Below are 25432 nucleotides of genomic sequence, written 5' to 3'. Positions count from 1 at the left end.
TCACTAGAATTTTTGGTAACAAAACCATCCTCCTATTTCCCCCTCCCACCCTCCCCATAAATCTTCAAAATAGTTGCCATTTCAAAAACTTGAATCCCTACATCACATTGTTCACATTCTTTTCTTTAAAAATGCATTTTATTTGCAAAGCACAATTCATTGTCAACGGAACTGTATTTCAAAATTCAGTAATCTTTTCTAGTGTCAATGGGAATTGCATGCAATATGTTGTAGTCTGGTATTTACATTATGATAGACTAGAAACACAGTACAACGATGTTTAATCTCATACCACTTTTTTCCAATACAGAACTAAATATGAAATGTATCTTTCAATTTATAGCCAATTTTTGAAAATTTCTGTTATATGAAATAGGTTAATAATCTGCTTTATGATGTGCTTCTTTCAAAAATATTTAGATCAATACATAGAGGTTTCAAATCCTTCTCTCAATTTTTCCTTTTCAAAACCGGTTCAAATGTCTTCGGTGCCTAAATACCATTTAATCCAAAATTATATAACTAGCAAGTGAAGAGCATGGTCATCATATTAAAATTTCTTGTTCAGTAGTATTCTAATTCCAAATTTTAAGCAATTCAATAAGCAATGGGCAAAGCAGAAAACGAATACAATTGTATACAATGTCACATAAGCAAGGCTGGGATAAGCATGAACATCACAAATGTATTAATGTGCAACTGATGTTGCAACAGAGACAGCATCAGCTACATTTTGGTTCGACGTTTAACAATACGTATGATCCCCAAAGTCAATGAATTCTTTTGGTAGAATAAGATCACAATTTGCACTAACAGGATCAAAAATTATAACAATGAAGTACAATAATTTTTTAATCACATACACAGATCATAACTAGCATGTTATTGTTTACACAAATATAAAGACTGCAATTTTAAAGAGAAATTTGTAATTAAACAGAAGCATTGGAGAAATTACTAATTGAAAGGTCAGGAGTCAAAGCTGCAATGGGACAATTTTCATTACCCTTCCCCTCAAAAAACACTGCTACAGGTTGAAGTTAAAGGACGTATTAATTGACATTCTAATCTTTTGAGCCAGAATATGTTTTTTTTCTGTAGGCCTGATGCATTACATACATTCTGGCTTTATGTTTGGGATGATAATGATGAGTGAATTTATGTAGCACCTTTCATGTCTGTGTTGTACAGGACAGAATTATTTCTAAAGTGCAGTCACTATGGGCATGTAGGCACATAGCCCAAGTCCAAAGACTGTTTGTTCATGGCCTGAGACCACAAGCCACATATTGACCTCTGGAATGAAATTGTTTTAATTGTGGAGGGGGCGAGAACAAAGGTCTTCATTTATTTTTTTACATTTACAGCTTCCTTAGCTGCGCAACTATGATTTTAATTGAAAATATATTGTGCCACAACTTGAGAACTCCAGATTTACATGTCTACAGTTAGTGAACAATATCTATATATCCCTTTCAAAGTGCTATTTTGTCATTTTTTTTTTAAATAGGAAAATATCCACTTGTCCTTCAGTTTAAAAAAAAAACTATCATAGTAAAACAAAAATTGTATTTTATAACATCTCACTCTGAATAACTAATTTGCTGCGAGGGAGTAAACTCTTAAAACCGGGGAGGGAGGGAAAAGAGAGTGGTGGGAGGGAAAAGAGAGTGGTAAGAGGCAACATGCAAAAACGTTCAGGATTTGCTGCTGGAAAAGCAAAATACTCCCGTTTGCAAATTCCAATGAGTGTCTCAACGAAGGCAGAAACCCATGATTTCTGTGAGTACAACTTCTGTTTAAAAGACTCAGGCATCACTTTCGATGGGTGTCCGGATAACAAGGCTAGAGAGAACCATGGGCAAAGACATGAACAACCAGCAAACAGATGCCCTCTCAATGCTGGCTCTATTTTGAATAACTCGGACTGTGAACTGCCAATGACAACGAATCAAAATGGCGACTTTCTATTCCCTGATCCACTTAGAGACGGGCGGAAGGAAATCATTTACTCTCCCAGATCACATTACAACAGCAAAGTTCACCGTCGATTTAAACAAAATAACTCAACGAATCGTGCTACTCGGTTCGTATTACCACGCGTTACTACCATTTTATTTTTAAAGAAAAAAAATAGCACTTTATCATATGCACCACGCCGCTAATGTATCACACCATCTTACCGCTAAGTAAAAAAAAACTATAAAATGTCGAGGAGAAATATACATTTAAAATAGTTTATACTACACACACCTTCCCGTGCCGGCATCAACTCAGACCATCATTATTGAGATAAAGGGACTACAGCAAGGATACACTCAGTGGATTTAATGAATCTCATGTTTTCCTTTTAAAGCAATGTTGCTGTCCCGGGGAAAGTGCAGAGTCGCCAGTCCCAGTGACCGGTCCCGGGGTGGAGCCGCCTGTCCCGGGGATCGGTCCCGGGGTGGAGCCGCCTGTCCCGGGGATCGGTCCCGGGGTGGAGCCGCCTGTCCCGGGGTGGAGCCTCCTGTCCCGAGGGCCGGTCCCGGGGTGGAGCCGCCTGTCCCGGGGACCGGTCCCGGGGTGGAGCTGCCTGTCCCGGGGACCGGTCCCGGGGTGGAGCTGCCTGTCCCGGGGACCGGTCCCGGGGTGGAGCTGCCTGTCCCGGGGTGGAGCTGCCTGTCCCGGGGACCGGTCCCGGGGAGGAGCTGCCGGTCCCGGGGACCACAGGAGCTCCTGGAATGGGCAGGACGCCCCCTGGCGCCCGCAGCAGCAGGCCGCCAGGTGACAGCAGTCGGTGAGCCTCGCCTCGCACTCACACCTAAAACAATAGGCAGAGCTGAGCCGGGCACTGCTCCGCCCGCACTGGGGCGGCGTTAAATAAACAAAGAAGGCGACCAAACTTTTGCTAGTAAACGAACTTTCGCGTGCTAACTTGCATTATTCCAGAAAGTACTTTCATGGGGGGGGGGATTTCGTTTTTTAAATTTTGCACATTCAGTTTACCTGAAAATGTGAAACTCCAGGACGCGTTCAATTTGCCTTCATGTCAAAAAAATACTGCTCTATCGTTATGTAAAGAAATGAGGGAGAGAAAAATATACACACAGCGAAAAGAGTGAACCCGGAAGAACATTCATCTCCAATTCTGGATAGTCCGACGTTGCAACAGTGAACGCTTTGTCCGGGGAAATAGCCATGTTTTGTTTTTGCTGAACAATTTACCGCTTCCCGCATCGCAGTAAACGGGTTCTACACGATCTATTTTAGAGCTTCAAGTAAAACCAGAGGGTCACGCATTTCTTTCCCTCTTACCTTCCGTGCGTCATTTTGTGACTTATTTCACTTCCTGCGTGGATGTTCTTGCTGTTGAAGCGGCAGCGCCAGGTTCAGGGCGGAAAGAGGCAATGTTTTTTAAGATGAAACTTTCCCAAGCGACCCCCCACAACCTGCAAAGCGCGTAGCCCGAGAGGGAATCCCCAGCTCTGGTCACACACTTCACCCTGCCTTGCACGTCATGCAGCTCGACAGGGGCTTCCCCGCCGCCAGCCGTGCAAGGGCGAGCCCTGCTGCTCGTGGGTCTGTGCAACTGAACCACTCTCTTCAGAATTTGGTGTTTTTACTTTATGTACAATATTTTTTCCCCAACTGCTCATCTTTTAAGTCTTCAAAAGCTTGGCTCACTGCTCCTTATTAAAGGGAAGAAAGTGCAGCGCCGTCCAAGTACACTAATGTTCAATATTACTTGATGGTTCACTATTGTTTTGTAGTCGCTAATTCTACACATGAACTGCATAGAAACCTTTTTTAAAAATTATTTCCCGTTATGCCATAAGTGCCAAAGTTTAGCTTTGCATCAGGTGACCCAAATAAGCTCTGCAACTGGTAGTGTTTAATAAAGAAAAAGATTATAACACAAAATAAGAATACAAGCTTCTATAATAAACGTTATGTAATTTATACATGGTCTCTATTGGTTACCAGTTCTAGTTTATGCATATAGGAAGAGGCATTTACCACCCAGAGCTCTCAATACCCGGCGAGAGCAGTGGTTAGTTGTTGGCACTGTTGGCTGAGTTTGTTTGCCCAAGTGGACTTTTTTGTTTATATAGGTTGTAAGTGTTGAGTTTGGGGTGGAAGGTACAGTAATGGGCTGTGAGGAGCAATATTTTCTCTGGGGTGAAGGCTGTGGAGTACGAGTTTTGGTTGAAGCTAAAGTACAAGCATGTTACAGCAAAATAATGGGAAGTGCAAAAGTTTCAGAGATGTTGACACTTTTGAAAAGCAGGCAGAAAAGCTTAAGCTTAGCAAATATAGTAAGGAAGGAAAAAAATGTGGATTAAAATATCTGACGAAATACAAACTTTCTTTTTCTCAGCAATTTTAAAATTTGAATTTGTTTGTTATGGGAGCTTATCAGTTTTAGATAACATTTTCCTCCCATCCCTGGAGAGTTCTTGGCTGCATAAAGAAACAAATTTCTTGTAAAATACTGTACAGATATAGCTTAGAAAGACACCGGTTCTCATTTTCAACAGGTAGATGAGTTGCAACAGGAAAAAAAAACAAAAGGAAAGCTTAAAATCTACATACAGAAAATATTTTCTTTTGCAATCACGGTGATCTATTTTCCCTTTGAAGGAATAATAATGAAACAGCAAGAATAAGTAGAAATTGAACTGTGTGCTGCTTTTTGAAGTGTTTCATGTACTAATTATCAGGCTGGATCTTTCACAACTTTGAGAAATTAACTAAAAATATATGACTTAGGATGGTATAAATTGTGAATTTGTCATGATACAATAATTAAAGCTGCAATCTCCCAACAATAATTTTTCTTGAGTTGTACTGCAAGATACTTGTTACCAAAAATCATTGTTGAGACTGCCCATAGGAGCTCGAATAGCTACAAAGCTAATTCATTATCGGAGCGCAAACTTGTTTACTGAAGAAGGTTCCCAACTATTCATTTTGCTGATTTAAGCAAGGTCCACTGATGAACTATATCATAGAGTAGTGTGATATCTTGTGATGTGTCCAAGTAACGAACAATATCATATTCCCTCTTTTTTAAAATTGGAATCGTCTTGCAATTTTCTCCTCCTGGAGGTACTGATACATCAAGGGTTTATTCCCACTGATACCTATTGCTCCTCAATACCTCACCCAAGTGACCCTTCTTCATGTATTAGCCTAGATAGTGTGTTGGCAAGCTTATCCAATTATGGGGGGTTTGGTGTGGGGGTGGAGGTCATTACAATCGGGTCCAATCTTCTCCTCACCCACAAGAGTGCCCTTTTCAGCGAGGGTCATTGGATAGTTGGTTGATTTTTTTTCCCCATCCTTAGCTGACGGGTGCTGGAGCCATTTTTAGCATCCCTTCTCCCACCTGACTGAGATCAGCTACCTCATCGCAGACTGGGAAATGAATCTGGCCTCAGTCATGCATTAACTTTACCAACTGAGGGATCACAGTTTCTTGCTTTAATTGTGTACGATGCTGGATTCACATTCTGGACATCACAACTTGAATATCAGTCTTGACTGACGTTTAGATTTGGTTATCATCTGGGGGTGAAATTTGGCAATTCTTAGCTTTTCAAAACATACATGTAGTTAGCCAAAATGGAGCTAACTTTAAATAAGTCAGAAAAGCAGCAAAAATAGAGGGAAATTATATTTTCTAAGTGACAATTCATTAAAGGTAGTTCTGTATGCACGTCTGTTGTGATTTAAAAAAATACAAAGGAATGGATTGAATTAACATCTCATTGGTAACTGTTGTTTTGCATTGTAAACTGCCAGACATCACCACAACAAATATTATATTGCAAAATTCCAGGAAATTAAATTGCATTTTAAATAATATTTTGCAAAAAATAACATTTGATTTATATTTCAAGTTATGGAGAGGATGCAGTAGTAAATCATTCTTAAAAATATTTGTTGTTATAGATTTTCTAAGCCTGTTATGCAGTGATGCAACCCTTTTGTAGGTATCTACAAGTACATTAGGGTTGCTAAACTGCAGAGACATGATTCAAAATGTTTGAAAATGAATATACTATGGAAAAATAAGATCGAATGCAGGACATGATAGCCTGAGGTTAGTTGTCTGCCTTTATATAATGGCATTATAAATGCGCCCAATCCCGTTTTCATTTCACATCTGCACAAGCACATTTCCAGGAGGGGTCATTGGATAGCAATCAGGAATGGGAACCCTGGCCAATTTGTCTTTAACCCACTGGGCATTGAAGCCAATTGTAGTGCCCTAACATCTCCCCAACTGAGATCAGCTAACTCAGAACAGACTGGTGATCAAACCTGGTACCTTCCTGACCTATATGGATAAGCAACTCACTGTCCTGAGTTGCTGAGCCACCATGTAAAAGAATATTTGAAGAACAAACCATAACAGACCATCTTTGACATTAGGAAAAAATAAAATGACTGAATGAAAGATGTGAATAATGTCTTTCTAAATCTAATCTTAACAACATTCTCCAGCTTTCCACTTTCCCCAAATGCACTTGACAAAATGGATCCTTTGCTTTGATTAAAGTACTTCGGACTGTGACTCTACAACCTTTAATTATGCCAGGAGTCATTTCTTGCCTGATGCACTCAGGGACAGTAGAACTTTTCACATAAATATCATTGTAAAGCAGTAATCTTATCAATAACAATTTCCAAAAAACCAAATCTAAATACTAATTACAAATATTTAGCTAAATTGAGGTATGTTTTACTGGGTGATTGATTTGGCTCTAAATTATGCACCATTATTTTATATTGTATATCTATTGTTTACTGATTGGCTACATTTTCTTCTATTTGCCTATTAACTAGTTAAATCAGCTCTCCATGCTCACCATGTCATTAAAGTAGAAGTAATTGCAAAAAAAAAAATTCCTGCTGTCAAGGAGGAAAGCAGGAAAGGAAAGGATGCAGAAGGCTACTTTGAGTTTTGATTTGTTTGTTCTGGGAGGGCATATAGCTGCTGTGACCTTTGCCCTGTGGGGGGAAGGGTTGCATTTTAGAGGGAACCACAGTTTGTCCTTTTTTGCTGATGTGACTGCTTGCGAGCTTGTGAACGAACAGCAAAACCTGGAAACTGGAAATAGGTTTTTTTGTACTTGTATATGATTTAGGAGCCACTGCAAAATTGATGCCTTATGAAGGGATTTAAGCTAAGAAACAAAAAGTATGAAGAAAAGGGAATCCGGTATTTGTCTGTAGTATATTATTAAAAGGTGCATTTTCCATAAAAGAAAACGGTTTGATAAATGTATTTTATTTGGAGAGGGATTTCATGTGCAAGCACAACTGTGATGTGGTTTTATGCAGTTAACACCATTGCATAATCTGTTTACAAGCATAATCTGTTTGTTAAACAACAAAACCTTACATTTCTGCAGTATCCTTTAATGTACAAAAGCTGCTTTACATTTGGAGCTCAGATTGGAGATGGTCAAAAGCACTGTTGAAGAGGTAGGTTTTAAAGAGACTTTTAAAGATGGGGAGAAATGTAGTGGGCTGCCCGTTTGGGGGGGGGGGGGGGTGTAAGTGAGTGTGGGAGCAGGCTGGCTGTCAAAGATGGTGGGGGTGGGGGTTGGGCAAGAGATAAGCAATAGACCAGAATTTGAAGAGGAGTGTGGGTAAGGACAAAGGGATGGGGGGAAGATTGCAGAGCTAGAGAGGAGGGAGGCTGTGCAGGGGTTTGAAGATGAAGATTTTTTAATTGATGTGCTGAGGGACAGGGAGCCAATGGCGTTAGGAAAGATAGGCACTTAGTTCTGGATAGGTTACGAGTGGCAAAAGTACTGGACGAGCTCTAGTTTATGTTGGGGAGCTTAAGAGGAGGGCTTTGGAAGTGATGAAGGCATGGATTAGGGTTTTAGTTGCAGCAGGGGTGGGTGAGATTGGGATAGAACTACCAATGTTTCTGGGATAAAAGTAAGTAGTCTTGGTGATGGACTGGATGAGGGAATTGATGCTCAACTGATGTTTGAGCAGGACACCAAAGTTGAGGACCATAGAGTTGTGTTTGAGCAGGTATACAGGAAGGGGAATGGAATTAGGGGCTAGGGCACCGATTTTCTGGTGGAGGCTGATTAGGAGGACTTCAGTCTTGGTACTGCTGAGCTGTAAGAAGTTCTGGCTCATACACAATGTGGTTGTACAGGCAGCAGGGCAATGTTCATTGATTAAAGAGGGGTGATGGTAGAGAGATTTAGCTGGGCATTGTCAGCATGCCTATGAAAGCTGACCTATGCTTTGGGGCACACAGGAGGTGGCAGTGCAGCTGCAGAAGGGGAAATATTTATAAAAGCTATGCTGGCTATGTTGGAAAAGATAGGACTGGAGCCATGAGGGGCAGGACCTTGGAGGAGAGGCGGTGGAAGAGAATGGCATAGTCAACCATGCCAAAAGTTGCAGAGGTCAAGGAGAAATAATGCGCTGTAGTAACATTCACAAGAGTTGAAAGGACAGCAATGCTGAGGGGAATGTGTTTTTCCTTGTGTTGTGTAGTTTATAAATACTTGAAGGAATGGTAACATTTCTGAAGTAATGTCATACTTGTTGCTTAGGAGATGGGAACTGGACTACCAGTAGCTCTCACTTTGATAATGCAGCAAATTCAGGAAACAATGCCAAACACTCTAATAATTTAAATATATGGTAAAGGCCATATGGTGCTCTAAATAATATTTATATTTCTGTATTACCAGCTAAGGGTGCATTTACGCTACAAGTTTAGTATCAGCGTGAAGCGATTTCAGCTTTGCATCGATGCTAAAGTAGCAGTGTAAATCTGGAGTCAAGGCTGACTTGACTCTGGGGCAAAGTGAAGCGAGACTCCCTGGAAGGGCTAGCCTTACCCTGCTTTGGTTTGACTCCTCATTGAGTGTAATTCCAGTGCAGTGTCAATCCTAGTTTGCAAAGTCCTCATGGAGTTTGTTGGGCCCCCTGGATGCTTTGTAAGCCCACCTGACCTTAATTTAAATGGTGAGAGTAGTATTTCTCCCCTTCCACTCACTTAAACACTTCAATTCTAACTTTAGGGAGACAGTTCTGTCTATGCATGTACCCAAACTGCAGCTACTGGTCTCAGACTCATAGCTGCAGTGAAAATGCACCCAAAATGTCTTTCTATATGAAGTATATTTTGAAAATGGCTATACAGAAAAATGTTTTTAAGACGTTTTTGATTTCGTGTTTTGGAATTGGCTAGCCCCTAATTTTAAACATTAACATAATTTTATTTATCCTATTGATTTAAAAAAAAAAAGTTGTCATGTACTGTTTATCCAAATGAATGACTGACTGTACACATAAGATCACACAGCACTTACAGACAGATACAGCGAGATACATAGAACACAAACACTATATAGGGACAGGGATGGCACTGATCCTGGGCAGGCAGGTGTAGGCTGCGCAGGTGGAAGCCAGTGCATGGGATATGTTGTTTATTCGGTATGAGTAACAGTGATGATTCTCGAGGCATTTAAAGGCACTTGGACAGCTGGTGGGGAGGTTGGTGCTTCCTTGTTCTCTTTACAGTCTTTTTTTTCCTAATTATAGTTTAATTTTAACAGTAAGTGCTAATAACATTAACAAGAGAACTAGCCTGGAGGAACACAAGGGAGTAAAATTAACATTAGTAGAGACAATATAATTACTCCATTTTTTAAAGCTTCAACTGTGCATACTAATCTAATTTGCTCTTATTTTCAAGCTCAGTAATTCCAAGTCAATGCTTTTGATTGTTATCAATTATTAATGTTTAAATACAAATAAGCTAACTAACACATTATGGTTGATAATTCTGTGTAACTGTCTATTTATATTTTTTAAGTGGGGTACTGATGGTGATCTGTTTAAAAGTGAAGAGAAAATTTCATCTAGTCCCTGATAATTGCAGTTCGCTTGACATGAAACTGATGAGGTAATTGAGAGAGTGTCCATTCTAAAGACCGATGTAAAGCTCGTTTGTAAAGTATTATTTCTTCTGTACTGGGAGATTATAATTCAATGTGGAAATGTGTGCAGGTGTCCGATATTTACTAAGACATGGTGCGAGTTAGGATACGGGCAGCAGACTTTTGGATGAGCTCCAGTTTATGGAGGGTGGAAGATGGGAAGCCGGCCAGGAGGGCATTGGAATACTCGAGTCTGGAGGTAAGCAACGCATGGGTGAGGGTTTCAGCAACTGATGGGCTGATGCAGTGTCCGAGATGGGCAATGCTATGGAGGTGGAAGTAAGCGGTCTTTGTGATGGAGTGGGTATGGAGTTGGAAGTCCAGATCGGGGTCCAATTGGATGCCGAGGTTGGAAACAGTCTGGTTCAGCCTGACACAGTGACCAGGGAGAGGGATGGTGGAAACGGAGGGATCCAAGGATACATCCTTGAGGGACTCCAGCGGTAATGGGGTGCGAAGAGATGCCAAGTGGGGTACTGATGGTGATCTGTTTAAATGTGAAAAGAAAATTTCACCTAGTCCCTGATAATTGCAGTTCGCTTGACATGAAACTGATGAGGTAATTGAGAGAATGTCCATTCTAAAGACCGATGTAAAGCTCATTTGTAAAGTATTTCTTCTTCTGTACTGGGAGATTATAATTCAATGTGCTAGATAGTCTCATGAACTTTTCTTTGGGCAATTCCACTCTTCTCCTCCTGCTTATCAGAAGTAATAAACAGCATGGACTAAAAGTTGGTTGACAGAGAGCAAACAACCCTGTCCCTGCACTTGCTTAAAATCTGTTACATCTCTAACTTTTTCCAGTTCTGATGAAAGGTCATTGACCTGAAATGTTAACTCTGTTTCTCTCTCCACAGATGCTGCCTGACCTGCTGAGTGTTTCCAGCATTTTCTGTTTTTAGTTCAGATTTCTAGCATCCGCAGTAATTTGCTCTTGTAAAGAGTTAGGATAAATGGGTATTGTTTGAATTGGAGAAATGTTGCAAATGATGTACTCCAGGGGTCCACTTTTGGTCTCTATGTATATATTGATGACTTGGACTCGGAACAAAACATTGAAATTTACTGATAGCACAAAAGTAGAAAGTTTGGCCAACAGCGAGGAGGACTGTTAAAGACCTCAGGAAGATATAGATGGAAAGGCAAATGGGAGGAATATTCAATTTAATGTGGACAAGTGGGAGTTCTGAGGAAAGGTCACTGACCTGAGACGTAATCTCTGTTTCTCTCTCGACAGACGCTGCCTGACCTGCTGAGTATTTCCAGCATTATCTGTTTATATTTCAGATTTCCAGCATTTTGCCTTTGTGTTGGGAGTAATACATTTTGGAAGGAAAATCAAAGAATGGGACTAAACACTCAACGGAAAGACACTGAAGGTTATGGATGAACAGAGAGAACTAGAGATTCAAATAAATAATGTCCTGAAAGTGCAAGGGCAGTCAGATAAAGACATAAAAATGGCCAGCAGTATTTTAGTTTTATAAATAAGGGTATAGAGTACAAGAGTAAAGACGTAATGATGTATTTGTATAAAACATTGGTTAAGCTAGACAACTGTTATAGATGACTCGTTATAGAAAGGGCATTAAAGTCATAGAGAGCATACAGCATAGATTCATTAAGATGATGCCAGGGATGAGAAAATATAGTTGAGGAGAGACTTCAGATATAGGGTGGTGAAATTGGTGCCTGCTAGTAGGACAAAATGGGCTCCATTGAAGTGAATGGAAAAGAAAATCTGACAGTGTGACATGCGCATCCGATTTGCTATGAGCCCGTTTTGTGCTACTGCGGCAGACCAATTTCACCCCCTCCCCCAGAACTTTCTCACTGAAGCAGAGAAGGTTGGGGAAATTGAATAGAGGTTTTTAAAAATTATGAAAGTTTTTGATAGTGAATAGGGACAGGTTATTTGATCTGGTTGGGGAGTCAGTAACTCGGGGGTCATTAATTTAAAATTGTCACTGAAAAAGAGGGGAGATGTTAGGAGAAATTTCATTACATGAGGTGAGAGTGACTGCCCTTGACATCAAGGCAGCATTTGACCGAGTCTGGCATCAAGGAGCCCTAGTAAAACTGAAGTCAATGGGAATCAGGGGGAAAATGCTCCACTGGCTGGAGTCATACCTAGCACAGAGGAAGATGGTTGTGGTGGTTGAAAGTCAATCATCGCAGCCCCAGGACATCGCTGCAGGAGTTCCTCAGGGCAGTGTCCTAGGCCCAGCTATCTTCAGCTGCTTCATCAATGACCTTCCCTCCAACATAAGGTCAGAAATGGGGATGTTCGCTGATGACTGCACAGTGTTCAGTTCCATTCACAACTCCACAGATAATGAAGCAGTCCATGCCCGCATGCAACAAGACTTGGACGACGTTCAGGCTTGGGCTGATAAATGGCAGGTAACATTCGCGCCACAGAAGTGCCAGGCAATGACTATCTCCAACAAGCGAGAGTCTAACCACCTCCCCTTGACATTCAATGGCATTACCATCGCCGAATCTCCCACTATCAACATCCTGGGGGTCACCATTAACCAGAAACTTAACTGGACCAGCCACATAAATACTGTGGCAACAAGAGCAGGTCAGAGGCTGGGTATTCTGCGGCGAGTGTCTCGCCTCCTGACTCCCCAAAGCCTTTCCACCATCTACAAGGCACAAGTAAGGAGTGTGATGGCATACTCTCCACTTGCCTGGATGAGTGCAGTTCCAACAACACTCAAGAAGCTCGACACCATCCAAGGCAAAGCAGCCCGCTTGATTGGCACTCCATCCACCACCTTAAACATTCACTCCCTTCACCACTGGCGTACCGTGGCTGCAGTGTGTACCATCTACAAGATGCACTGCAGCAACTCGCCAAGGCTTATTCGGCAGCACCTCCCAAACCCCCGACCTCTTCCACCTAGAAGGACAAGGGCAGCAGGCACACCTCCAAGCTCCCCTCCAAGTCACACACCATCCTGACTTAGAAGTATATCGCCGATCCTTCATCGTTGCTGGGTCAAAATCCTGGAACTCCCTCCCTAACAGCACTGTGGGAGTACCATCACCACACGGACTGCAGCGGTTCAAGAAGGCGGCTCACCACCACCTTCTCGAGGGCAACTAGAGATGGGCAATAAATGCTGGCCTTGTCAGCGACGCCCTGATCCCATAAACGAATTTTAAAAAAAAAACAAAAAAACCATGGTGTTGTTGGAGCATCAAATGCTCGGGATTCATTGAGGCAGAGACCATTGCATCTTTTAAGAAACAAATTGAATAAATATATAAAGCAGAGACAGATACAGGGCTATGAGGAGTGTGCAGGCAGTCAAATTGGTTTTGGATTGCTCCAGCAACATGCCAGTACAGGTGTGATGGGCCAGATGGCTATCTGTGCTGTAAACTTCTATGGTTCTTGAAGACATGAATTCTCTTGGAGTATGATTCCCAGCTCCCCATACCGTAGAGTGTCTATTCTTGCCTTGGGATTAGATAAACTTTTGTTAATGTGTGCAGGAACTGAACAGCAAACCCAGTCTGATAATTGATTTTACCTGATGCACACATCTTATGCCTTCATAAGAGCTCACTTTAATTTTTGAGAGATAGAGCAGCACAATATAACATAGCTATATATTTTCAATGGACAACCTTCCAGTTAATTCCTTGGGTAGACAAAATAATAAGAAAGCAACTCTAAGAGCTAAATTGATTTTTTTGTAAATTACTTTTGAAATATATATAGTATTTCTCCTTTCAGAAACTTGAAACTGACTGGTACACTAAGTTAGGAAGCACCATGAATTGTGTAGATAGGAGCAGGAAGTTACAAAGGGAAATAGACAAACTAAATGAGTGGGCAAAACTATGGCAGATGGAGTTCAATGTGGGGAAGTGTGAGGTCATCCACTTTAGATTCAAGAAAGACAAATCGGGATTGTTTTTTAATGGCGAGAGACTAGGAGCTGTGGAGGAGCAAAGAAGTTTGGGTTTCCATGTGCACAGCTCACTAAAAGCTAGTGGACATGTACAAAAAGTAATCTAAGGGGCTAATGGAATGTTGGCCTTTATCTCGAGGGGACTGGAATACAGAAGTGAGGAAATGGTTCTTCAGTTGTACAGAGCTTTGGGCAGACCCCATCTGGAGTACTACATTCCATTTTGGATACCAAACCGCAGGAAAGATATATTGGCCTTGGAAAGGGTACAGTGCAGATTCAAAAGTATGATACCAGGGCTTAAAGGATTAAATTATATGAGGACAGATTGCATAAACTTGGTTTATATTCCCTTAACTTTAGAAGGTTGATTCAATAAAGGACTTAAAAATGATTAAGGGATTTAATATGATAGACACATCATTTTTTTGTATTTCCTCTGGTGGGGGAATCCAGAACAAAGAGGCAAATTAAAGCTAGGACATTTAGAAGTGAAATCAAAAATCACTTTTTCACACAAACTCTGTCCTCCCAAAAAAGATTTGCATTTATATAGCACCTTTCACAACCTTGGATGTCCCAAAGCACTTTACAGCCAATGAAGTAGTTTTGAAGTATAGTCACTGTTGTAATGTAGGAAACACGGCAGCCAATTTGCGCACAACAAGCTCCCACAGACAGCAATGTGATTATGACCAGATAATCTGTTTTTTAGTGATGTTGGTTGAAGATTAAATATTGGCCAGGACACCGGGGAGAACTCCCCAGCTCCTCTTCGAAATAGTGCCATGGGATTTTTTCATCCCAACTGGTCCATGCTGGTGTTTATGCCCCACACGAGCCTCCTCCCACCCCTCTTTATCTAATCCCATCAGCATATTCTTCTATTCCTTTCTCCCTCATGTGTTTATCTAGCTTCCCCTTAAATGTATCTGTGCTATTTGCCTCAACTATTCCTTGTGGTAGCGAGTTCCACATTCTAACCACTCTCTTGGTAAAGAAGTTTCTCCTGAATCCCCTATTGGATTTATTAGTGACTATCTTATATTTATGGCAGCTAGTTCTGGTCTCATCCGCAAGTGAAAACATCTTCTCTATGTCTATCCTATCAAACCCTTTCATAATCTTGAAGAGCTCTATCAGGTCACCCCTCAGTCTTCTCTTTTCTAGAGAAAAGAGCCCCAGCCTATTTAATCTTTCCTGATAGGTATAACCTCTCAGTTCTGGTATCAGTCCAGTAAATCTTTTTTGCACCTTCTCCAGTGCAGCCTAATGTCTCATCTGAAAAAATCTAAAGACTGAGATCAATAGATTTTTGTTATCTCAAAGGATAAGGAGCAAAACTGATGAAACTTTCAACATTGTATCATAATAGGTCGGAGACATTTCTGACTTTGGCTGGCTACTAAACTCTGGGCTGGATTTTATCAATGGGGTCGCTTTGGGGGCGGGACTGCTGCTTGTCTGGTTTCAGTCCCGCTCCCAACGACATCCGGTGAACCCACGCTATTTTCCCTTGATTGACCTTGTTGAGCCCGCCCCGCGGGCTTAGCCGGCCAATTAAGGGAAAGCCAGTGACAGGACGTCAGCGTATGACGTTTCATCTGTCAAAAATTTTGAAGAGATTGTCAGACACTGACAATCTCTGTTCAAAGGTAAGCTCGTGGACTGAAGACTTACCAAACCTCTTTCCTGGGCAGAAATCAGATGGCTCCTGCATTGGAGAATGCAGCAGCCATTTTGTCATCTCTGCCGTTGAGATGAGGCACCTCCGGATCCCCAAGGGTTGAAGCCTGCAGAAAAAAACAAAGGTAAGGAAACATTTTCTAAGACTTTTCACTCACCTCTCATACTTACCTCTCCACACTTTTCGACACCTCTCACCCCCGCAGACCCACTGCTCGCTTCGCTGACCCTGGCAAGGTTTGCAGTCATCGGGAAGCCCGCAGCAGAAGGCTCAAAATGGAGATAAGCCTCTTAACTGTCTGTTAATTACCTGTTAACAGGCAGTTAAGTGGCGGTAATCCCCTTCCCGCCTCGGAGACGGGTCCCTGCACGCGTCGGGGACCCGCCTCCCGGGAAGATGACACGGTGCGGGGTCGGTACCCGCTCCCAGTTTCTGCCATTTTACCGGCAGTCCTGCCTCCATACCCGCCTCCCCAGGGCTGGGAAAGTTCCCCCCTCTATATGCATTATAACAGGGTTTAAAGGAACAGCTACCAAATCAACACTAGACAAAATAAAAATATAAATTTTGTCACCGTTATCCTCAATGTACAAGAGAATTCTTTCTCACTCTTGCTCTAAAATGTGGGTCTTTATATATTTGTACCACCGATCTTCATTGAACTTCAAATCCTTGTTTTCAAACTAATACCAAATAGTAAATGTGTGTGGATTGCTCATTAAAAATGAGATCTCCACTAGTCATGTGGTTGCGCTTTGATTTTTCCCTGAGGTAATTCTGTAAAAGTGCTAAATGTCCCCGGTCAAACAGCCTTGGCTGTGTAATAGGCTTTCTCACAATAAGAATGTCTTAAGAGACAAATAACAATGTTCGCCTGTCTTTAGTTGAGGGCACACAAGTCAAAGCCTGTCTCTTTTGTTTAAGTTTCTTCCTGCCCTTCCTCTTCTTGCATCCAGAGGATTGATAGCTGACCTTTTTCCTAGGTCTTCACCAAAACTGTTCTGAGACTGATTGCTAGGAGTAGAGGAAAGTGGCTTGGGCACGATTCTCCTTTTGATATTTTGTTCCTGTGGGAAATGCTTGACCTCTGCTCAGCATTTAACCACAGCAATGCAGTTGAGATTGGTGACTCAAGACATTGGTGCAAACTGATGTTCCTTCCCCCCCCTCCCCCAACTCCATGATACAGCATGTTGGTGCTTCATCATTGGTCTGCTTCCAACCCTTTTAGCATTTTGTAATGTAACCCATAAACATGCCTTTATATAAAAGGAAGATGTAATGTCCTACGACATATGGCACTCTGAAACATTTTTGGGGAAATGGTTTGAGGACAAATTTGTTGCATTACCACATAGTATCTATCTAACTTTTTCATGCTGCAACTAAAGCCACCAAGATGGCAATTTTCTTTATGGGAGACATCACACATGAATTTAGTGGTTAAAAAGAGTACATAAGCTCATATGACACAACACAAGGAGTATGTGGAGAAATGTAAATATTCTACACATCTTTAATGAAAATTGATTCTGCTGTTGAGTCACCAACAATATGAGGATGAAAACCAGGAATTTCCTTTCCCCATATTAATTTAACCAGAAATTTGTTCTAATTCCTCAGAACTCCACAAGTAAAAGGACAGACATTATTATGATGGAACAAATGACCTTATTTTGGGCTGTTAGGCTTTAAGGCAATTTAAAGATTTCTTTGGTAATGCCTTTTCAGTAGAGAGTCAGCTGTGACTCAGTGGGTAGCACACTTGCCTCTGAGTCAGAAGATTGTGGGTTCAAGTCCCACTCCAGGGACTCCAAAAATGTTTCAGAGTGCCATATGTCGTAGGACATTACATCTTCCTTTTATATAAAGGCATGTTTATGGGTTACATTACAAAATGCTAAAAGGGTTGGAAGCAGACCAATGATGAAGCACCAACATGCTGTGTCATGGAGTTGGGGGAGGGGGGGAAGGAACATCAGTTTGCACCAATGTCTTGAGTCACCAATCTCAACTGCATTGCTGTGGTTAAATGCTGAGCAGACTAAATAGACTGGAGCACATAAAGCTGGGCTAACAGTGCAGTGCAGTGCTGAGGGAGTGCTGCACTGTCAGAGGTGCCGTCTTTTGGATGAGACGTTAAACCGAGGCCTTGTCTGCTTTCTCAAGTGGACGTAAAAGATCTCATGGCACTATTTTGAAGAAGAGCAGGGGCGTTATCCCCGGTGTCCTGGCCAATATTTATCCCTCAATCAACATAACAAAAACAGATTATCAGGTCATTATCACATTACTGTTTGTGGGAGCTTGCTGTGCGCAAATTGGCTGCCGTGTTTCCCACATTACAACAGTGACTACACTCCAAAACGTAATTCATTGGCTGTAAAGCACTTTGAGACATCCGGTGGTCATGAAAGGCGCTATGTAAATGCAATTCTTTCTTTCTTATCAACAAGATAAGCTTTTTACTTTATAGACTTTTAATTGAATATTTGTGTTCAATTAAGCCACCCAGTTAACAGATTAAAAAGAAAATCTTGATGTGAATATAGGCTCCTGGAGCTGCTTCTCAATGATCTAAGCATAGATTTGTACCTCTGTATATGTCAAGGTGGATGCCCCTCATACTAGCAAGGCTGTACAGCATGTAACAAATCAAAGAATTGTACAAGTGGCTCATATTGGAGGGCACCTTTAGAGTGATTCAGAAAATTTAGGGTTTGTTCCACTTTGGAATGATTGATTTCTGTTCCCATTGATGCAGATGCTCATCTTGTGTTTGGGAGTTGGTGACAACTGTTTGCCCACCTGACAATTCACTGACTCTATGGAAGGCAGCAACAACATTGAATAAATGCTTTGTGGGTAATTGTGTATTTTGTATTCATAAAGGAATCAATGAACCTGTTATCCCTTTTATGCATCAGTCACCTTCTGAATACAGGTGTATATTGTGCTTGCCTAATACCTGCGGGATTATTCTATTTTGCTTGGAACAAACCTGTGGCTAAGGAATAGATGATTGTTGCTAATTTCACATCCACCGAAAGAGCAACTGAAGGCACTAAGGGTCTATCCAATTCAGGTGCCACCATTTGACACAGCTGCTAGCTGCTATCTTGCTACTGAGCCTGAATCTCCGGAGGCACTGGTCCTCTGAGGCATCTAAGTAATTGAGGAATGATCGGTACATCCTTTCACAGGGATAAGGTCCGAGTCCTGGGTCTTCTCCTCCATCATTGTCACAGTGTCCATTCAACCTTCTCCTCTGGCAAGAAAATGCAAAGACAATTTCCTATAAGCTAACATTATCACAGTCAAACTGAAGGGCTTTAGCCCTGCAGTGGTATTAAAAAGCTAGATTCAAGTGTGATTTTGTAATGCCAGTACTGCAAAAGGTTTAATAAAAACGGAAAATGCTGGGAATATTCAGGTCAGGCAGCATCTGTGAAAAAGCTTTGTAATGTTGAAAAATGGCATCTTATTCAGCTTAATTAGATCTGCTTTATTAGTAGGTTCAATTGGCATCTTTCGACCACTGTGGTAAACATTCACCATTCAGTTGAAACCATATTAGAAAATGCAACATGGTTTTAACAGCACATGACCAAACACACGTCCTCAGTTTGGCATTTTCTGCATAGCTCTTAGCATTAACTTGTAGACACTTGGAAAATAAGTCCTTAAAATGCAATTTTTTTTAATTTTCCCCATTTGTTAGCAGAGTTACTAGCTGTTGCCATGAAAATGTCGGTTTACAATTCTGTTGGGATAAGGGAGCTGGTTTTAGTAATGTAAACGTGGGGGAGCCAGCGGATTGATAGATGTCTCTTTCCCATGGTCTGAACAGCAGCAGCTCAGACGTTGAAGTGCCCCATTACTGGTGCAGCCTCCCTTCCCTTCCAAGACTACGTGGTGGTTGTTTAGGTGAAACGAGGAGGACCCGAGCCTCACTCAGAGTTTCTTTTCCCCGCAAACTGCATTTCAGCAGATTGCAAACGGTGACAGTTGGGAAATGTTTAAAGGCGAAAACGGAGACGAGGGTAAACAACAAAATCGTCACCAATCAAATTTGTGTTTGGGAACAGAGGAAAAGAAGGGGGTCAGCGTTTGCATGCTAATGAGGGCACAGAAGCCCCACCAGTGTATCTGACCTGGAGACGACAATCTTTTTGTGTAGTTGCGCCAGATGTGCTGTCAATTGAATCACTTGCCATGCACGGCAAATTTATGCTGCACCGGTTTTAATTAGATATACCTACTTAAGGATGCTGAACACCAATTGGAACAGGGACCCAGATTACATTCCTCTTTAGATGAGAATACGGGATAGAACAGTATTAATTACTTACACTGTTGTTGAAAGCTGGCCAGTTGTAGCTGCCCGATTCTGCTGCATTATTTTCAAAAAATCCTTTTGCGTGGGATTATTTTTAAACTCAGAAGTAACAAGTATTGCATTATTATAATAATATAGGGTAGAGGGTCACAAAAATAGAGGTTTTGAGTTAGGCGCTAAATCTTAAGTTAATTCCTGTCCTTGCAGAATTTAACAGATGCGATCATTAGAGAAATCTGCATTATTTAGTGTTTATTAGCCACAATAAATGACACAAGAAAATTACATTAGTTAGAAAATACTTACATTCGTAAATGCTTGAAAGGTTGTGTATTAGTTAACAGCTATGTAAAATAATGAAGAACCACATTCTTCACACTCCCATTTTCTCTCACATGTAACTTCTGCACACATTTCCTGCCCGAGATACCAAATATTAACGTTGCATGCTGAGGATTACAGCTCATTAATCGACTGAAGCTTTGTACCACAGGTATTTATTTCATGCCCAGGTTTTCATTATAATTCGTTTCTTGAATGTGGTAGTTTGTGCTGAGTTACACGTCTATCAGTGCTGATATCAACCCCTTGTCTTTCTGAACATTCGTCATGTATAATCCTGGACAGTGGGTGTTGGGAAGTTATTTCACCCTGGGGGGGGTGGGGATGTCACAACTGAGCATAATCCTGTTGTCACCCAATGTCTATTCACGCAGTACTTTCCACCAAGGGTCACTGGATAGCAATTGGAAGCAGAAACATGAGCGGATTTTTCCCCTCTGCCTAGCCCAGGGGCACTGAGGCCAACTGTTTTTCAAAAGTTTATTGTGAGCCTGGGAGTAAGTTACTAATTATTTCTAAAATTCAAAGAGTGGCATCTGAACAGAGGTTACACCACAGAGTTTAAAGATATGGGTTTGAGTATACTTCAGACTACATTCATGCACCCCCTACTGGCTGGCTTAAGAATAGCATTGGCAAAGGGCTGGGAGCAGAACACCTGATTGAGGAATACTGTCTGATAGGAAGGGGAAGGCGGGGGGAGAACATATCACGACAATAGCGTCAACGATAATATAAAACACATTGAAAGGCTGTATAAATGGCTCCCGGGGAGTGAATAGTTGCATTACTTCAGTCAGTGACCTCTCCATTCAATATACAGATGGTAATAGATGGGTCTTTCTCAGTCACCAAATTATAGTGAGTGCAGTAGAGATGTGTACAGTTTTCAAGCATGCTTACAAAATAAATGCAGAAGATTCTGGAAATATACAGAAAGTCAGTTCGCACCTGTAAAGAGAAAATATGTTAACACTTTGGTTTTGAAAGAAAGAAAGACTTGCATTTATATTCCACCTTTCACACCCTCAGGACGTCCCAAAGCACTGTACAGCCAACACTGTACTTTTGAAGTGTAGTCACTGTTGTAATACCGGAAACGCGACAGTCAAACTGCGCACAGCAAGATCCCGCAAACAGCAATGCGATAATGACCAGATAATCTGTTTTTAGGTATTGGTTGAGGGATAAACATTGGCCAGGACAATATTTTAGTCTTTATCAGACAACTGAAGCGTATATACACACCCAAAATATTAACCTGTCCTTCCTCTTTACAGATCCTGACCACCTATATATTTCCAGCTTTACTGCTTTTACTTCAGATTTGCAACATTTCTTTACATTTCATTCATATGCTTTCAAGAATCTTACAATGTTTCAGCTGTTCCATTTCTTCTAACAATTTAAATTCATGTTATACAGGTTTCCAGCCTGGTTCCACACCCCCTCCCCCCCTCCCCCCCCCCCCAATCTCTGACAAGTTATACGGAGTGTGGTCGAGATATATGCTTAGAAATGAAAGAAAGTCAGTCAGAATCTGTAAATGGAGAAAAAAGGTTAACACTTCAAGTGTGTACCCTTCATAAGAACTGAATTCATGTTAAGAAGGGTAAGTAATCATATTTTTAAAAAGGAAATTTAGACACTACATTTTTAAATTGAGTTATTAACATAGAAAATACCTAACAAGCTAGCGTGCAAGTACTGGACATCAAAAATACTGATTGGATTAGTTAAATAGATCACTGTGTATCAGTTTGCATTGGGTTAACTTCATGTTTTTGTGAATTTGGAATTAAATAAAAGCAGTTATTTTCAGCATTATTGTGCTATTATGCTGGCATAAGATAAATTAGCAATTCTAAGTGCGGGTTGAATGGCGACCCAGTTTCAATTGGTTAATTTATACTAGATAAATGTAGATAAGATATGACTGGTTTGTGAAAGGAAAAGATGGGGTTTATCGCAAAGGGTTGATGAATATATTTTGTTAAGGTGGAGGGGATTAAGGAAAGAAAGAGGTTAGCATGTGCTGAGGGGGGATGGGTCAGTTGTTACCCTCCCCCACTGGTTCGACCAGTGACTAGTTTATTTAAGCCACCTCGAGCCATTGTAAGGAGCTGATTTGTAAAGGTCAAAGGTTAGTGTGAACGTTGTCTTTTCAAAAGTCAGTCGCACTGTAAATAAAAATCAGATCCTAGGGAAAGAGGAATAAAGACATCTTACTGAATTTCTCAACACAAATGACCACTTTGCACATTGAGTAGGATTAAAAGTAGGATTTTTCCTTAATTCACAGTTGTGAATGCCTACCTTCCTGACCAAAGGGAGGCTGTGTGGCACAGGACCAAACTGGGGGAAAATCTAAAATCATTTTTGGAAAGATTATTAAAAATGTAGCAGTTATTGACTTCACAGTCTACTTCACAAGAGCAAGATTTGCTTAAGATAAAATTAAGATCCAATTGTGAGGCAAAATTGTTTATAATAGAAAATAATTTTTTAGAACCAATTACTTTCCTCAGTTCAAATACACAGACTGATAACAAGGAAATGGTTTTAGCAAGATGTCTGAGTGCTAACTATCTAACAGATGTTTACATCATCTTTAGAACGTCAGTAGAATAGGTTTCTTTACTTGAAAGTATATGATTTACAAGATATTTACCTCTATATATCAGATCTGGAAGCCGTAACAGTGAAAAGATGAATTTCTAATGAGAGCACTTCATGATATTAACATTTGTTTTGTGCCAAATAAAGAGCAATGTACTCAATTTCCTTTAATGCATTTTTAAATTTTATTTTTGCTTTGCAGTTCACTTTAGTAAGAAATGATCATGCAATGTTTTTTTGGCCTTTTTTAATGCTCTAACTGAACATTTTGTGAAGCATTATCTATGGTTTATATGTTTTTCTTTGTTACAGCTTCAATGTCTCACTTCAATTTAAAATGAATATAAAACTAGAACGGGTGTAATTCAGAGCAGTATTACATTCTGGTTTCTGACCTCTTCATTTCTGTTATTTATTTGATTTGTATTCCGAGCTAAGCCTTTTATTTATCAATAATCCAATGACCATGTAATGATTTGAATAAAAACAAGTGATTTATTGATCTGAGGTAATTCTTAGCAAATGTAATTAATAATTCATCAAGGGAGGAACACATGAGTAAGATAAACGGTGATGTTACAGAATGGTGGGACTCGGGTTTCGACTCATTATTCCCTCACAACTCATTTCTAATCTCTATCTTGCTGCCTGGGTATCAGGTGCTTCGTGACAAAGAGGAAAGAAAAAGAGAATCAGTGGTGTAGTCACCACGGGCTGCTCTTCTAATGACCTATAGGTGGGGGGCTGCTGCGGTTGGTGTATTCACCTAAAAGGCAGGGGGAGGACTGAAATAATGAATGCACTAAAAATAGACAGACCTGTCGACTTAATTGCTTAATATTTAGGCTCAATACAACTCCATTATGCACCAAAACAGGAACAAATTCTGTTTTTTATATACAGTATAAACAGACCAAAGAGAGTTAAAGACTGGCTTGAGTTTTTTTTACCTTGTGGAGAAAAAAAATACCCTCTAGAAATGTTCACATTTCCATGATGGCACTGAGTGCACTAATAAGTTAATTGTATCCGAATTCATCTTATCCTTGAAACATCAATGTATGCAAATGTACAGACTCTGACCAGACCATTTAGGATGATTTCTGTTGCAGCAAAGTGCTTGGAGAAAATGACTTCGTAGACAACCGAGACACAAAGCAACCGAGAGATTGCTGTTCACACCTTGCTTTCTTGAGCGGCAGAAATAATTCATATTCTGATGGTAAAATGAAAGGGAAAGACTGCAAATGCTGGAAACCTGATATAAAAACAGAAAATTCTGTTACTACACAACAGGCCAGAGAGCTTTTGTGAAGAGAAAATATATTTATTTTTGTGGTGAGAATGTGGAAATCATGACCACATGGACTGGTTGAGGTGAATAGCATAGATGCATTTAAGGGGAAGCTAGATAAGTACATGAGGGCTAAAGGAATAGAGGGACATGGCGATAGGGTGAGATCAAGTAATGTGCGAGGAGGGACGTGTGGAGCATAAACACTGGCATAGACCTGTGGGGCCGAATGACCTGTTTCTGTGCTGTTAATTCTATGTTATAATGTTTCAGGTTTGTACCTTTCATTGCAACGCAGTAAAGCAGGTACTCATGAAGGTCTTTGCCATATATGCTTGGAATTTGCTCCAGGGTTCTCCCAATTGGCCGTGCAACTCCCCGACGGATGGGTGAAACGCCATTTACGTGGTGTATCCAGGGTTTCCACCGATCCTCTGAAGGTACAGCAGCAGATCAGGAGAATCGCCGAGGAATTTCACAGTGATAATGTTTTATTAGAAATCCAGTTAAAAGATAATGGAAAGAACTACAAAGATGATAAATTATTCATGTGCATGCAAGTTGTTGTTTATTGTGTTTTCAGTAGTTTAAGTATAGGGTAAGAAAAAAAGAAATTGGATTTATATATTGCTTTACAGCCAATAAAGTGCTTTTGTAATATGGGCAAATGCAGCAGCCAATTTATGCACAGAAATGTTCCAAACAGTTTGTGATGTTGGTTAAAGGATAAATATAAAGGACACCAGGAGAACCTCCAAATGCTTCTTCAAATAGTGCCATGTGATTTTTTTACGTTCACCTGGGAGGGCAGACAGGGCTTCGGTTTTATCTGAAAGAGGGCATCTTTGACAGTGCATCGCTCCTTCAGTACTGTGCTGTAATGTCAGCCTAAGATTACATGCTGAAATCTCTGGAGTGGGACCTAATCCCACAACTTTCTCAGTCAGAGGCGAGAATGTTACCCCTGAGTTGAGGCTGACACCCGAGTCAAATCAACTGCTAGTTACTTGCTATGCATTTTCTGCTCCTGTGCAATTATCTTATTTGTAAATATATTGGCCTGAATGATACGGTATGACAGCATGACATTCAACGCCTTTCAAAGTGGACAGGAGATCATGGTGGGCTGTTCACATGGTCTTCAATTCATAAAATCATGGAAAAGGGTAACTGTTAGACCTGTGTCATGCTATGCCATTTACACCACACATAAAGTTACAAGTTTTGGTTTGTAGGTCTGCTTCTGGA

The 25432-nt window shown here is 40.8% G+C and overlaps 1 long non-coding RNA gene across 1 annotated transcript in view; it reads left to right on the top strand.

Annotated features, from left to right (window-relative positions):
* LOC147112931 (uncharacterized) overlaps positions 1–24967 on the top strand; it is a 39447-nt gene extending 14480 nt beyond the window's left edge. Inside the window, exons 2-4 of the long non-coding RNA XR_015079452.1 lie at positions 9848–9937; positions 10042–10170; positions 24458–24967. This is a non-coding gene — a long non-coding RNA (uncharacterized LOC147112931). The remainder of the gene's footprint in view (positions 1–9847; positions 9938–10041; positions 10171–24457) is intronic.
* The last annotated feature ends 465 nt before the right edge of the window (positions 24968–25432 follow it).

This window comes from Somniosus microcephalus, chromosome 9 (genome assembly GCF_052327205.1).
Source record: "Somniosus microcephalus isolate GS21.2 chromosome 9, FLI_Smic_1.0, whole genome shotgun sequence".
Taxonomy (NCBI): Eukaryota; Metazoa; Chordata; class Chondrichthyes; order Squaliformes; family Somniosidae; genus Somniosus; species Somniosus microcephalus.
The sequence above is the reverse complement of the archived record's forward strand: the minus strand, read 5'-3'. Positions and strand labels throughout refer to the sequence as shown.